Genomic DNA, 15076 nt, shown 5'->3' with positions numbered 1-15076 from the left:
GTGATTTTCTGTTTAAGGGTGAGGCACATCTTTGAGAGCTGTCTGCCTGGTGCTCTATCCCCCGGTGGCCCTCAGGTGGCTTCCGGGACTCAGACTCCTGGCGGGTTCCTGAGAACCGGAACCCAGGAGTCCCGACGCGCACACTGGGAGCCACCCGGGGCTGACTGGGCTGCTTGTGATGCTTCCGCACCGTGTCTGCTGTGTCCCCTGGTTCCTTGTCCCTGAGCTTTCTCGGGCTGCCTGTTGGGAAGGGCTCGCTGGACCACTCAGCGTGCTGGCGGATGTGCTGATAGATCCAAGGAGAGGTGGCGAGGGTGGCCCGGTGACGACAGCCGCTGAAGGTGGTTACACGGCCTGTGGCTGAAACCCTAGTCTGGGGGCACGGGGCACAAGCCCACATGGCACCTGGGGCTCTGGCCGGCTCTCTTCGGCCTCATCCAGCCTCATGGATTAGCTGGCCAGATGGGCTGATTGTTACCTCGGGCTGGTGGGGGGGGTGTGACACGGGACCGGAACGGCCCCGAGGGGGTGGGGCTGACTGAGTCCCGTGGACACCGTGAGCAGCTAGGCACGGGGGCTTGAGTGCCGAGGGCACCTGGCGTGGCGAGGGCCTCGGGTCCAGCCAGGCCCCTAGCGGGCAGAGACCCCGGGCCCGGGCCCCGGATGGAGGAAGGCGTGACTGTCGTCACAACCCCAGCTCGGTCACCTGGCCGAGTGTGACCGGGGCTTCCGGGCCAGAGTGTGTCCTGTGTGACCTCTTGGCTTTGAGGACGTGTGTCGTTAAAGATGATAAGAGATGGTTCTGAGAGAGGCCCCTGGTTTCTTCCTCGAAAAGGACAAATAAACCAGTAATTCTGGATCTCTGCACTTTCAGATTTATATCCTCGCTCTTGTCCCGCACTCAGGAAAAGTTTTCATTACAAGGCTTGTGGCTGGAAAATTGACTTTCAGCTGATAAGAAACCCCTTGCTTCTGTGTTAGAAATCGTATAAATTAACTCAGAACTGAACGTCTAGTGCGCAATCCCCAAGAAGAGTCCTGGAATTCTGAGTGCAAACCCGAAGGCAGGGCCAGATTCGCATTCTGCACAGTCCCTATCATCTGGGGCTGATCTGTGCTCTTTTGATCCTTAGAGGATGTGAGAGATGGGGTCAGGGCTTTGAGATGTGAGATGTGGGGTTTGTAACTAGCATATCGAAAAAGTAGAGGGTTTTGGTTTCCTAAGAGCCAGTCTCGAGTCTCGGATTTGAGACAATGAAGACCTTGAATGATTATGAAGCTCCGTGTGTGTCAGGCCCCGAACGGTCAGAAATTAGAGATCGAGAGGGCAGGTGTTTTAGCCACACGTAATAGGATTTGAAGGGCAGGTGAGCTCAACACACGGGGACCGGTCCCCTCTGGAGAGAACCTGCCCACCCACGTGCATGTTCCGGTGGTTCGTTCGGGTGGCGATACGGAGGGTGTACCCTCTCCTCGGGATTCTTGGGAAGGAGGGATCCTGAGCAGGTTCTGTAATTTGGAAGATTTCCTTTAACTGTGCAAAAAAAACCCCCCTATATTGTTTTCAGCGAAGACTGAATAGTACCACGTCTTAGACACTGAGAAATACATTCCTTGGAAACAACCCCGTATTTGTCGGCTCTGTTAGCTCAGGAGACTCATGCTGGGTCGGACCGGGAGGCACACGATGTGTCCGCGCCGCATACACGTAACTGGACTGTCTCACGCCTGCCTGATCGTTGGCTCCTTGTCCTGCCTGGTTCTGTCTGCTCCTGAGAGACTAACCCCATAACCAGAAGACTAACCTTCTGGATTTAAGGTTATGTCCCACTTAGCATCTCAAAGGCGGTTAATAATGTCTTTGAGCATCCCAAGTGAACAGGACATTTATGTTAGTTGATGAAGATGAAGTTTTGGAATAACAAAGCGGCAGTAAATTTTCACACTGTAGTGCAATTTGGCACAGCCCGACTTAGTCATGGTCTTTAAACAATGAAAGCAAAGGCACAGACTGACTGAATGCCAAAATTAGCCGGTCCCAGGGAGAGCGAGAAGCTGAGTCAATCACTTTCCGGGGGAAAGAAGGAGAAAAGGAAGAGAACCCACAACAGCTTCCACTCTCACGTTCTTAGTCTGAGGGAGGAGAGGCCCCCTCCTACTCTGGGCTTGGGGGCTCGGAGGGAGCAGGCCCCGGGCCGCGTGGGTTTGCACCTGCAGAGACCTGAGTTCGAAACCCGGCCCTGCTGCGCTGCGGCTGCTGGCCCTGGTGTTCACTTCCTCGTCTCTAACATCGGACTCGCGTGTTGGCCTGGCGGGGCTGTGAGGGGAGGACTGAGCCACGGTTAAATGGAATAAGAAATGAGCTAAAACAGTATGAGAAAGCCGTGCTAGGTGCTCGACCAGTTATAACTGAGCCGAGCTGTAGCCGCCCTTACTCAGCGGGAACTCGGGGAGGCTCGGTCCACCCGCCCCGTCTCCTGCACCCTCGCCGGTGCCCCCATCTGCAGTGACACCACGTGAGGACCGGCCCACAGGTTTGGTGGGACGCCGCCGCAAGGGGAGAGGCGAGGGTACGAGGAACCGAGCGGGCCTCCCTCGCCCTCAGCCTGTGCACCTGCCGGCCCTCCTCCCTTGCACAGCCCGTCCTGCTGCCCCGACCTGGCTGGTGGGGGCGGGGGGGGGGGCCCGCACACACGCACTTGCACCCAGGCCTGAGCCCTGCGTGTCTGGCGGTCCCGTGGCCGGTGTAACCGCAGCAGCACGAGGCTCGGGGGCCTTTGCACGAGCTCGGACGCCAGGCCGGCCGTGCCACCTCACTCCTTGTGAGTCCTGTTCAGCCGCTGGTCCCGACCCCCACTTATGCTCAAGTATTTTGCAGCGGCACGTATGACCCTGTGGATGAAAACATCTCGTGTGCTGTTTGGGAGGGAGAACTGCTCCTGTGTCCCTGAAGATGCCGCGCTTGGAGTATAAATATTTTGTCACTCAGCTTCCTTCGCGTCCGGCCCGGTGTTGTCCCCTGTGCTCCGTGACACCACGCCTGGTGCTTCCGGATGATCTGGAACGACGCAGACGCGCAGGGACCGTGAGAGGCAGACCGTGACGCAGACACGAGTATGTTTACTGAGCTTGCAAACCCCCAAATAGCTTTGAAATGAAGTTTCCTGAAGCCATTAGAAGCTGAAGTAGACAGAATCCCTCTTCCGTGTGTGTCTGCGTTTGAAGAACAAAACAAACAAACAAACAAGATCCCCAAATCTACACAACACCCAAAGTTTGGAGCAGAAAACTTAGCCCTGGGAAAGTCGGGGAAAGCCTAAGATTATACAAGACATTCATCCTCAAGCTGATTTTTTTTTTTTTTGGTACAATCCTGTGTTGTGCTGAAAACAAAAATCTGAGCATACTTCTTAGACAGAAAACAAAGCCCGGCCCGGCCACACATCTGTGAGTTTTGAAACAAAGGCTTGTTTGTGTGTCTCCCTCACTCCTACCCATGAAAGCAGACACTTACTTGAAAAACTTTTCAGGGAAGCACTCTAAAACCAACATCCTGGTATAAATTTGCAAAACGCAATACAGGCCTGATTGTTTTTGGAGTGGATGCAGGCCGCATACGAATAGCTCTTTCTGAAACGTAATGTTCTTTGCACGGCTCAGTGGCTAATGTACAATAAATCAACAAAAGAGCGCTTCAGTAAAGCTGGTGGGCGGCCGCAAGGCCACTGTTATTTTATCTTTTTACAGTATTTAATTGGAAGGTTTTTCCTGAAACTTTAGCCAGCCTTCAAATTACTGGACTCCATATAAGACGAGATTGATAAGAGACAATTTTTTTTTCCAGGATTTTTCCCTCACAAGAGAGCAAGTTTTTGCAGAGGGAGAATAAAGTTACAAGTGTCTAGCATTTTGCTGAGGGAGAATGAAATCAGATGCTGAATGGGGCGGATAGGAAACGCTGGGAAAATGCGGAGCTGGCAGCCAGCGCTGCCAGGTCAGCGCAGAGCCCCCACTGTCCCTCGCTGTGCCAGGTGTCCACCGCATTCAAATGATACTATTATTCATAGACGGGAACAGAGTATTAAAACTCCCCCCAAAAATCATTTGCAACTGAATAAAGATATAATCCTGGAAATATAACTCTCCATTAAGGGTCCCCATTAGCAACACAAGGGCCCCATTGTGAAGGGGCTATGTATATTTATCAAGTTAAAAAAAAAAACTTGTCTTGGTGCTTCCATGTTAATAGAAAACTTTTATAGCCCTGGTCTCAGAACTAGTTATGCATAAAATGTAAAGTATCTATTATTCTTTGGCAAACTCTTTGCCGTTTGACAGTGAATTGCTGATGCGTGAATAGCCTCCTGGCTCTGGATGGGTGAGTCGCCCTGGCCGGGCCCGGGGGCTGCGTGCGTGGGCCGGGGCGCGGGGTCCCACGTTCTGAAGGCTGGTCGGTCCCGCCGGGGACCCGGGTTTCCCTCCCGAGGGCCGTGTGGGCGCTGTTCCGGAATACCCGGAGCGCTTCCCAGGTGACGGGCCCGCAGTAAGGGACAGCCGTGTGTCCTCTGCCCCTCTTCTCCTCCGTGTCTGGGGAGGAGTCCCGGCCTTCCCCGCCGAATGCGTCAGGAGCTGTCAGGCAGCAACTCGCTTGGAGCCCTGGGCTGCACGCGGGGGGACGCCCACGCGCCCGGCAAACCCACGCCGGCACAGAGGGAATCGGGATGGGGCCGGATCCGGGGGGCAGGTGGGATAAAGATGGCGAGAAGGGGCAGCTCGTGAAGGAAGGACCCCCTTCCTCCCCGGGTCTGGCCACCTTCCCGCCAGAAGGTCATAAACAGCAAGTGGTGTCGAGGTGGGGGTGTCGTCCCTTTGGAGTCTGGACCACTTGGTGGCCGGGCTCGGAGCATCTGACGCGGGGTTGTGGGCCGGTTGTGTTCCCTTTGGATCTGCTGCCCCAGCCGGGCGCTGTTGCAACGGGGGCCTGCCCTGTGAGCCAGCTGGCAAACCGAGTCCTGCAGGATCCTAGGGCTCAGACCTTGAGTGTAGACAGGCGAGTCTTCCCGGGCGAGGCCCTTCAGCCCCTTCCGGGGATCGCCGGAGCAGAATTCCCTCGCCCGCTTCCCTGTTCCTTCCCGGCTCCCGGCGTCTTGGGGCCACTTCCTGCCCAGGTTGAGTTGAGCCTCTTACGTGGGCCTGTCAGAAGTCCGGGCCTCCAGCCCCCAGGCCTGTGATGTGACCTCCTTTGGAAATAGGAGGCCACAGGTGGTTCGGTTCAGATGAGGCCAGTGGGGTGGGCCCGAGTCCCGTCCCGCTGTGTCCTTATGGGAAAAGGAAGTCGGACACAGAGTCTGACACGCACACAGGGAGATGCCCTGCGTCCACGAAGGCAGGGACAGGAATGGTGCATCCACCTGCCACGTGACGCCGAGGATGGCCAGAAGCCCAGGAGGGAGGGGAGCCCGGGACAGGTCCTCCGTCAGCCCCCCCCCCGCCCCCGGGAGGACCCCCCGGGGGGAAGCGGTGCCCCCAACAGCTGGGTCTCAGTCTTCTGGCCCCGGAGCCGTGAGGAAGTCAATTTCGGTGTGTAAGCCGCCCCGTCTGTGCTGGTTTGTTAGCGTGGCGCCAGCAGACGCAAACACGGACACAAGTGGTCGGGTCCCAGATCGAGGGATTTACGCGGAAGCCTCCGTGGCAGCTCACGGCCCGACATGGGCAGAGCACAGGGCTCCTCCCGGGAGCGTCTTTGTGCTGCGCCAGCATCCGTGTTCCAGGCGGAGCACGCTCCCTGTTCGGGGAGCACCCTGCTTCACGTGGAGAGTTCTGGTCCTACACGGAGCACCCTCGCTGCACACGGAGCACCCTCGCCGTGCATGGAGCATTCACGCTCTACACGGAGCACCCTTGCTGCACAAGGAGCATCCTCGCTGCACACGGAGCACCCTCGCTATACACGGAGCACCCTCGCTGCACACGGAGCACCCTCGCTGTGCATGGAGCATTCACGCTCTACACGGAGCACCCTTGCTGCACAAGGAGCATCCTCGCTGCACACGGAGCACCCTCGCTGTGCATGGAGCATTCACGCTCTACACGGAGCACCCTTGCTGCACAAGGAGCATCCTCGCTGCACACGGAGCACCCTCGCTATACACGGAGCACCCTCGCTGCACACGGAGCACCCTCGCTGTGCATGGAGCATTCACTCTCTACACGGAGCACCCTTGCTGCACAAGGAGCACCCTCGCTGCACACGGAGCAGCCTCACTATACATGAAGCACTCTCGCTGCACAGGGAGTACCCTCGCTGTACATGGAGCACCCATGCTCTACACAGAGCACCCTCGCTGCACACGGAGCACCCTCGCTGTACATGGAGCATTCATGCTCTACACGGAGCACCCTTGCTGCACAAGGAGCACTCTTGCTGCGCAAGGAGCACCCTCGCTGCACATGGAGCACCCTCACTATACATGGAGCACTCTCGCTGCACAAGGAGTACTCTTGGTGTACACGGAGCACCCATGCTCTACACAGAGCACCCTCGCTGCACACGGAGCATCTTTGCTATACATGGAGCACCCTTGCTGCACACGGAGCATCCTCGCTGTACATGGAGCATTCATGCTCTACACGGAGCACCCTCGCTGCACACGGAGCACCCTCGCTATACATGGAGCACTCTTGCTGCACAGGGAGTATCCTCGCTGTACATGGAGCACCCATGCTCTACACAGAGCACCCTAGCTGCACACAGAGCACCCTCGCTGCACATGGAGCACCCTCCCTATACACACAGCATTCATGCTCTACACGGAGCACCCTTGCTGCACACGGAGCACCCTTGCTATACATGGAGCACCCTTGCTGCACAAGGAGCACCCTCGCTGTACACGGAGCACCCTCACTCTACACAGAGCACCCTCACTCTACACGGAGCACCTTTGCTGCACACGGAGCACCCATGCTCTACATGGAGCACCCTTGTTGCACACAGAGCACCCTTGCTGTACACGGAGCACCTTTGCTGCACACAGAGCGCCCTCACTCTACACAGAGCACCCTCACTCTACACGGAGCACCTTTGCTGCACACAGAGCACTCATGCTCTACATGGAGCACCCTCGCTGCACATGGAACACCCTCGCTCTACATGGAGCACCCATGCTCTACATGGAGCACCCTTGCTGCACACGGAGCACCCTCGCTGTACTCAGAGCACCCTCGCTCTACACGGAGCACCTTTGCTGCACACGGAGCACCCTCGCTCTATAAGGAGCACCTATGCTGCACTCGGAGCACCCTCGCTCTACAAGGAGCACGCTTGTATTACAAGAAGTATCCCACGGTGCAGGGTCACACTCCTAGCAGCAGGCAGAAGTGCTTAACCAAAATTTTCATTACAACCATTTAAATTTCAGGGAGACCGCAAACCATGCCGGACCTGGTATCCGAATCACTGAGGCTGCCGAGGATTGTCGTGTCCGGGCATACGATGGAGGGAGACCCCACCAGTGGGCTTGTTGTCTACTGGTGTTTTCACTTACATGTAGATGCGGGCAGCATAGGAGAGAAGCGGCGCTCTGGACTTAGCGCCACGGCCACTTAACTCCGCTGGTGCACTGTGTGCATGAAGAACGTTCCCTGGCGGGGCTGAAGTTGCACCGGCTGCCTTCACCACGCTTTGGCATGCAGCACGAAGGAGGTGCAAAGCCACCGGAATGTTCCTGCTGCTCGAAAGCCACTGGAGTGATTTGTAGTGTGAGGGTGGCCTTAGCTCCTCCAGACGGCCCTGTGGAGCTTCAGGAGGGCAGGACTGGCCTGTGCGCCCACGGGCCCGTGTTGGCTGTGGGGGCAGCACCCACACGGGAACCCTGTGCCCCTTCAGGACGAGTTCTCTGTTCTGGGAGGTGACACCATCTTGCCCTGTTAACTGGGTCTGTCTGTTACTTACTTCATGGGGGCAGGTGGTGCAGGGAGGCCTGGAGGGACCCCTTTGCTGCAGCGGGTGACAGGGTCTGAGCCTGGAAGGCCGCCATGTGGGGGTGAAGCCAGAATTTGAGTGAGGTGGTCTCACACATCCCGATCGAGGCCTTTTTCGTTTTGACTTGTTGCCAGAGCGTTATTTAGCCATCCAGAGGCTCAGCTCCTTCATTTGCAAGTGCCAATAATAACACATCTGAAAAGTGATGAAAATATCCAACACAGAACAGTGGCCTGGCTCCAGGGTGCGCCCTCATCACCGCCCCTCTCCCTGTTTATTCTTCCTCCCCCCTCCCTCCCTTTCTGCCCAGTGGAGACTTTGGCCAAGGCGATAATGTGAAGGTAAAGACTAGTTTTCGTTTCATTCTTGTTGCTCAAAATCCTACAAGGTGAGGCCAGGAGATTTCCGTGGAAATAGTATTAAATACGCGTGTCATTGCCATGTCATACAACACAGCATGCAGCAGCAAAACAGTTCCTCAGCCTTCTTACTTCCAAATACGACCCAGAGTAGAGAATAGTGCTAGTTTCCTGGTAAAATTATTCTCATCCGTGTGTAACTCTATGCAGAAGGCAGAACCGATAAGGAGCACCTACTATGTGCCAGGCAGTACGTATTTAATCTCCAATTTTCCCCTTAGACCATTGTTCACTCAAAGTAACTAAACGTTTTTTGGTGGTCATTTAAAAGGGTGCATTCAGGATATCTTCCCTGATTTTACTTTGCTTTAATGAGCAGATCAATTTTATTGAATGCCAGCAGCATTATGGGAAGGCTATCCTTACCTGATTCCGTCTGGGGGGAATCTTGCCCCAGTCTGACCCAGCGGCCCCCCCAGGCGGCCCCCGTGTTCAAGGTGAAAGGAAACGTTCGCTGGCGACACCTCCCCTGAAAACCAGGATTGTTTTGTTAAAGTCCCTTATGTCCCCTGCGGCAGCGGGAATGGGGATGTCACAGGGAGAGGAGCCGGGAGAAGCAGGCACGGTGCAGGTGGTGGAGGTGCCACCGTGGTTCCACTGTCCTTATGCCCCTTACTCCTCAGGGCCGCGAGTTGCCGGGGGCCCATCTTTCATTTGCACCCCTCATCAACGTACAACTGTGTCGACCGGAGCCCTGTCCCTGAAAGAACAGATTTGCAGACATCCCATTGTTTGATCTTTGCTTATTTTGTGATTACTTTGTGATTTTTTTACTGAAGCGACGTTGACACACAATGTTCCGTTAGTTCCAGGTGGCTCTCCAGTCTGTTCTTTTCAATTGTAGCTGGACTGAAAATCTCTTAAACAATTGTCTGTCCTGCTCTTTTGCTGACAAGTAAAACAATTTTTGGCAATGCATATCAGAAATATACTTATTAATTTGAAAAAGGGATCAGCAAATACATTTATTATAGCCTACCTCCTAGTGCTGCGTCAGAGGAGCGTTTCAATGTCGTTATTATTGTCCTGTGCTCTTTAATGCACTAAAAACACAACGAAGAATTTCCCGGTCATTTGACTATGAAGCGCAGGTATTTTTTAATTTAATAATTTTGCAGTAGAACACAGAGATACAAATAGACACATCTAAATATCCTCTTCTGTAAATTTAGGTCTAATACCATACTTTTGAGATGGGAAGATATCAGGTTACCATTTTTTGGAAAAAGTTCCTTTTGATCACGTTGACAATAACATCTCTAAATACAGCGGATTACTTTCTGGAAAGATCCACATAATTTCAAATAGCTCAAATAAACCATCTAGGTGTGATGAATAAATTTGGTCTGAGTTCTCTGCCATGAGCACCCCTGCTTGGCAAGCGTGTGCCCCGTCGTCCCAGAGAAGATGTGGGTTCCAGCCTCCCCTCCCTGTATCTGATGGTCTACAAGTGGTCACTGTATTCTCAAACTTTGCAGATAGTCTTTCTGATCTATTTCTCCCTATTTCTGTTCTTTGATTGCTCTCTGCCTTGTGGAAGGAATACTTTTAGGATTTTTCCATTTAAAATGACTGCTTGGAGTAGAATTATTTCTTCCTTTAGGAAATAATACCTCTCTACCCAAAGTGGATGTTTTCCACTGGAAGTACATTCGGGGAACATTGGCCACCAGCAGCAGCCAGCCCTTGGGAACCGTGCAGTTTCCCTGTGTCCTCACAGCCCTGATCAAATAAAACAGGCAGGTGCATGTTAGAGGAGTGCCCGATTATTTATGGCTTTTAGATACTTTGTGGGTTTAGCTGGTGAGAAAAGTTTTATTCCACTCACATGGACAAAACCCAACCAACCGTCTGGGCTGATTAAATTCACATTGTTGCATGAGCACATGGCAGGCAGGAGCAAAGTTATGAAATCTCACTGCCTGTGCCATGGCAACTGGGCAAACAGTTCATGGGAAGAATGTGGATAATAGGAAATAGCAATATTTCTCTTTGTGTTTTCACTGCTGACAGCTTTATCCGTACATCTGCCCAATGTCCAGCACACAAGCAGCGGGCCGTCTGGGGGCTCTTGCTGTCTTTTCTGGCTCCCTCTCCTCACTCCTCTGCTCAGCGAGCTGCCCAGGGGGTAACACAGCACACTTAAGTTTCAAGGACACAGACAAGGAAAGTTTACCTTTCGCGTAACTGGAGATGGAGTGAAAAGCAGTAATGCAGGCAAAGTGGCTGCAATCAGCCATTTGAATGAACCTGATGTGGTGTTATTATGGCTTTTTATTTACTAGGACGATCCGTGTCAAAGGCAGTGCGTGCTCGAGAGACCAGCACCCAGGAGCTTGGACCTAATGTGAAAAGCTAGGAAATTTGCACAAATGCAGTTCTTAAAGTGCTGTGCGAATTCCTTCTTTTGAGAGTGAAATTGAAGAAGATGCACTCTTTCCATTTCCCCCCCAGAAACAAATAGTATGTGTGGTTATTTGAAAGTAAGCTGTCTCTCTCCTTTGTAATCTGTCAGTGGCCATGACATTCCAGAAGGTTCCTTCTGCTTCCACATTTCCCACCAGTGGCTCTTCCTCCTGCCCATGTGGTTCCGTGTTCCTGTGGGGGAAGATGGGCAGGACCCCAGTCATCCAGGTCTGGGAGTCACGGCCAATTGCTGCTTTGCGGCAATTCTCCAGGACCATGGACAGCAATGCAATGGGGGTTGGGGGGGCATAGTCCAGAAGTTGTGGTTTTTTTCTTAAATGCTTATTTATTTTTTGGGAGAGCACAAGTGGGGGGTAGCAGATGGAGGGGGACAGAGGATCTGAAGCGGGCTCTGCACTGACAGGCTGACAGTAGTGAGCCCAACGCGGGACTCGAACTCAAGGAACCTCAAGATCATGACCTGAGCTGAAGTTGGATGCTCAACCGACTGAGCTGTCCAGGTGCCCAGCTAGGTATCTGTTTTTAATTCCACACACCCTTGGATGCTGCTGGTTTGATTCTCTGTTGTCCTCTTCTCTTGCAAAGTTTTCCCAGTGTGCGTGTATGTTTGTGGGTCTGAGCATGGGTGGGACTGTTGATATGTTCGGCAAAAGTCCCTGCTGTGCCAGCTAACTGACTTTGTGTGACCTTGGGCAATTACTCAGCATGTTTGTTAGTTTTCTTGTTTGTAAAATGAGAATAATAATATCCTGTGGGTGTGTTGTGAGCATTCGATGAGATAATCCACGAAGGCACTTGGACACGCACCTGACACACAGGAAATGCTTAATGAAGTAAGCTGCTGTGGTCACTGCGTCCGTGTGGCTGAGGTTCTGGGTTGAGTGACTGTCTATAGAGCGGGTTTTAGAGCCATCCACCTCCGCGGGTGTGCGATGCCCTTGAGCCGCCAGCACACGAGGATGCGCTTGTCCATTAAGGCAGCCGAACCCTCCAGGTGTTTCATGAACTGACATTTCCCCCTCCAAATGTGTGTGCACCCGCTCAAATTCCGATGCCAAACTCCTGGGCCTGCTCCTCACATGTAGTTTCCTGCCCTGACTCCTGAATTTGCACTGGGATCTGGTGTCCCTGATACCTCAGGTTCAGGCTTCTGAGAACACTAACTTTGCTGCCTCTGGTTTTTGTCACCATGTGTTTTGTCTGGTGAGAACTTGTGTTTCACTTCGCACACCCAGCAGCATGGACAACATCTTTTCCGGGCCAGTTCTGGCCCTGTGTTTTTGGGACAGAGAGGATGGGGCAGCTTAGGACTCTGGTTTGTCTTGTTTTGTTTGTTTTTGTTTTTGTTTTTGGGTCCCCATGTCCTGTGACCCTTCATGCTACTTGCTGGTTTTTAATTTGGGCTTTTCTGTAGCTGCTGAGACCCTGGCATATTCTCACTCCCTCCTCTCCCTTCTCTCCTCTGCTTCCTACAAACAAGGTTTATCTGTTTATCAGTCAGCCAATCAGTCAATCAGTCAAATTAGTCAGTGGTTCCATATTTATTGAGTGCCTTCTACGTTTACATATTTTATTTGGTTCTCATCTACCCAGATGACCTTTCCCTCTATATTCACCTGCCTACACTCTATTTGTATTTGGAGCCTTGCTTGTTACAGGAAACCTTCCCTGACTCCCTGGGGCTGGGGTATGTCCTCATGCCTGGCACTCCTACAATACTTACCATGCCATCCCGCTCACATGGCATGCTCACCAGACTGCACTCCTCTACTGCCCTGTAAGCTCCTTGAGGGGAGGGCTGTCTTGATCACTGTCACATGTATCCTCAGCACCCGGACAGTGCTTCATAGAAGTAAATAATAACGCTCAGTGAATACTGGTTCGAGAAAGTGAGTGGTCATGGACTTCTTGAGACCAGTGGCCATGACTTATTTAACTTTCTATCTCCAAACCTGGCAATCATCTCGACACAAAGTCTCTCCACCTGAAACATTAAAAGTGTAGTTTGGGTGACATTACTAAGTAGTTAGTTAATTAATGTATGCATCAATGAGTTACAATATAATAATGTGTCTTAGTAATCTATATGCTGCAACTCTAAAGGTATAGGAATTTTGAGAAGGGTGAGAGGTAATAACACATTTGAACAACTCTATATGGTTTAGAACATATAAACCTGTTATTCAATTTAAACTTAGCTGTAGTCTGGAAGTATGATTATGCTCATTTACATACGAAGAAAATGGGGCTTGTGGAAGAAGCTGTCATACAGTTAGGGGTAAAGACACAAATGCTGGTCTTCTGGTCCCAGATGAAGGGCTCATTCTACCTCATCACCACGGCTCTCACTGGCCTGGAGATACAGTTCCTTAGGCTCTGGCTCTTATGATGTGAGAGAAGGGACTCTGGTAGCTAATTCGATAATGGGTGACCATGTGTTTTCTTTCCATGAACGTAGCATGTTTACATTCCATGAATGTAGACCAGAGGTCTTCTGGAAACTCACTGCTTTGAATAAATGACCGCGTAGAAATCTCTTCCATGGTGGCAGGCCGGTATGGAAAATGTTTGGAGGCAGGCACACCTCCAGACATCCCATGGGGGATGGTCCCATTTGCAGAGATGCCGTGAGTGGGGGTGAACCTGGACGCAAGGAGACAGAAAGGTGGGGTGGGCAATGGGCTGGGGGCACCAATGGCAAGAGTCTTGTTACTGTTTATGCCAAGGGGAAAGTCAAACTCACTGCTTGGATACACAAGGAAACCTATTACCTGTCAGGTGAGCATCTCACCTAATGTTGTGCATGTTTTAGGGCCCCTGGTGGGTGTCACTACCTTAGGGGCAGCCGGCGGAGAGCTCTTGGGTCATACAACATCTTTCAGATGCATTGTTGACCCATTATGTGCTGGCAAGATATCTGTTTATCACAAACTTGTAGTAATATTGAGAAATTTGCCATAATTCGATACATTTCCAGGAGAATAAAATGCCCTGGACATACATAAACCCTGTATATAAAGCATTTTCAATGGTTCAAGAGCCGGGATTGTCAACGGGAAGTGCTCTCATTCCATGGGTGACACTTGGCGATGTCTGGAGACATGGCTGGTCATCTCAGCTGGAGGAGAGGCGCTGTCACCATCGAGGGGGTGGGGCCAGGGCAGGCCAACACTGAGATGGGCAGGCCAACACTGAGATGCATCACCCATTAATACACGTGACAAGCATTTGTCATAGGTATTTAACACGTGACAATAATTTTAAAGCAACTGTCATAAAAATGCTTGAACAAAGAATTGTAACTTTTTTTGGATGCAAATAGAAAGTAGAAAATCTCAGCAAAGAAGTAGTAGTTATAGGAAAGAACCACATGGAAAAATAGGACAATACAATCACCTAAATAATAACAATAACAATAACAATAACAATAACAATAACAATAACAATAATAAATCCAGCTGTGTGGGCTCAGCAGATAGAGATGACAGTCAGTGGACTTAAAGACAGAGCGATAGACTGTGTCCAAACTGAAAAAACTGAAAAATCTCAGGCACCTATGGGTAGATGACAAAATTGCCAACATTTCATTGATTCTCGGAGGAGAAGAAGGAGGGAACAGGGCTTAGCAAGTATTTGAAGAAACAATTGCTGGCAACCTTCCAAATTTGGCAAGACACAAATCTACAGATCCAAGAAGCTAAACAAATCCTAAATGAGATAAACGCAAGAAAACTACACCAAGAGACATTGTGCGCAATCTTGAAACTAAACAAAAAGAAGAAAATGTTGAAATCATCCAGGGAAATGATACTGCTTGCAGGGGCCCCAGATCCCGCCGAGCCGTTGTCCCGTCTGGACCTGGGACGCTGGAAGGAAGAGGCTTGGTATTTTTCAGATGCTGGGAAAATAGCTGTAGATCCAGAGTTCTAGATCCCATGAAAATACCCTTCAACAATGAAGGGGAAATCAAGGTATTCTCAGATGAAGAAAATCTAAAAGAGTTTGTTGCTAGAAGACTGTCCTTGAAGGAGGGCTGAGGGAGGGTCTCCAAACAGAAGGGAAATGGTGACAGAAGAAGGTGTGGGGCTTCAGAAAAGGAGGAAATGGAGGTTACTCTGATTCGGTGTCTCTTGATGATGAAAGCAAGAATGGTAACAGCATACGACGACGGACACAGAGGAAATGGCACCATCGTGAAGGGACCCAGATGGAACAAAGGCTTCAGTACTCAAGTCTAAGTAGCAAAATG

This window comes from Felis catus, chromosome D3, assembly GCF_018350175.1.
Source record: "Felis catus isolate Fca126 chromosome D3, F.catus_Fca126_mat1.0, whole genome shotgun sequence".
Taxonomy (NCBI): domain Eukaryota; kingdom Metazoa; phylum Chordata; class Mammalia; order Carnivora; family Felidae; genus Felis; species Felis catus.
The sequence above is the reverse complement of the archived record's forward strand: the minus strand, read 5'-3'. Positions refer to the sequence as shown.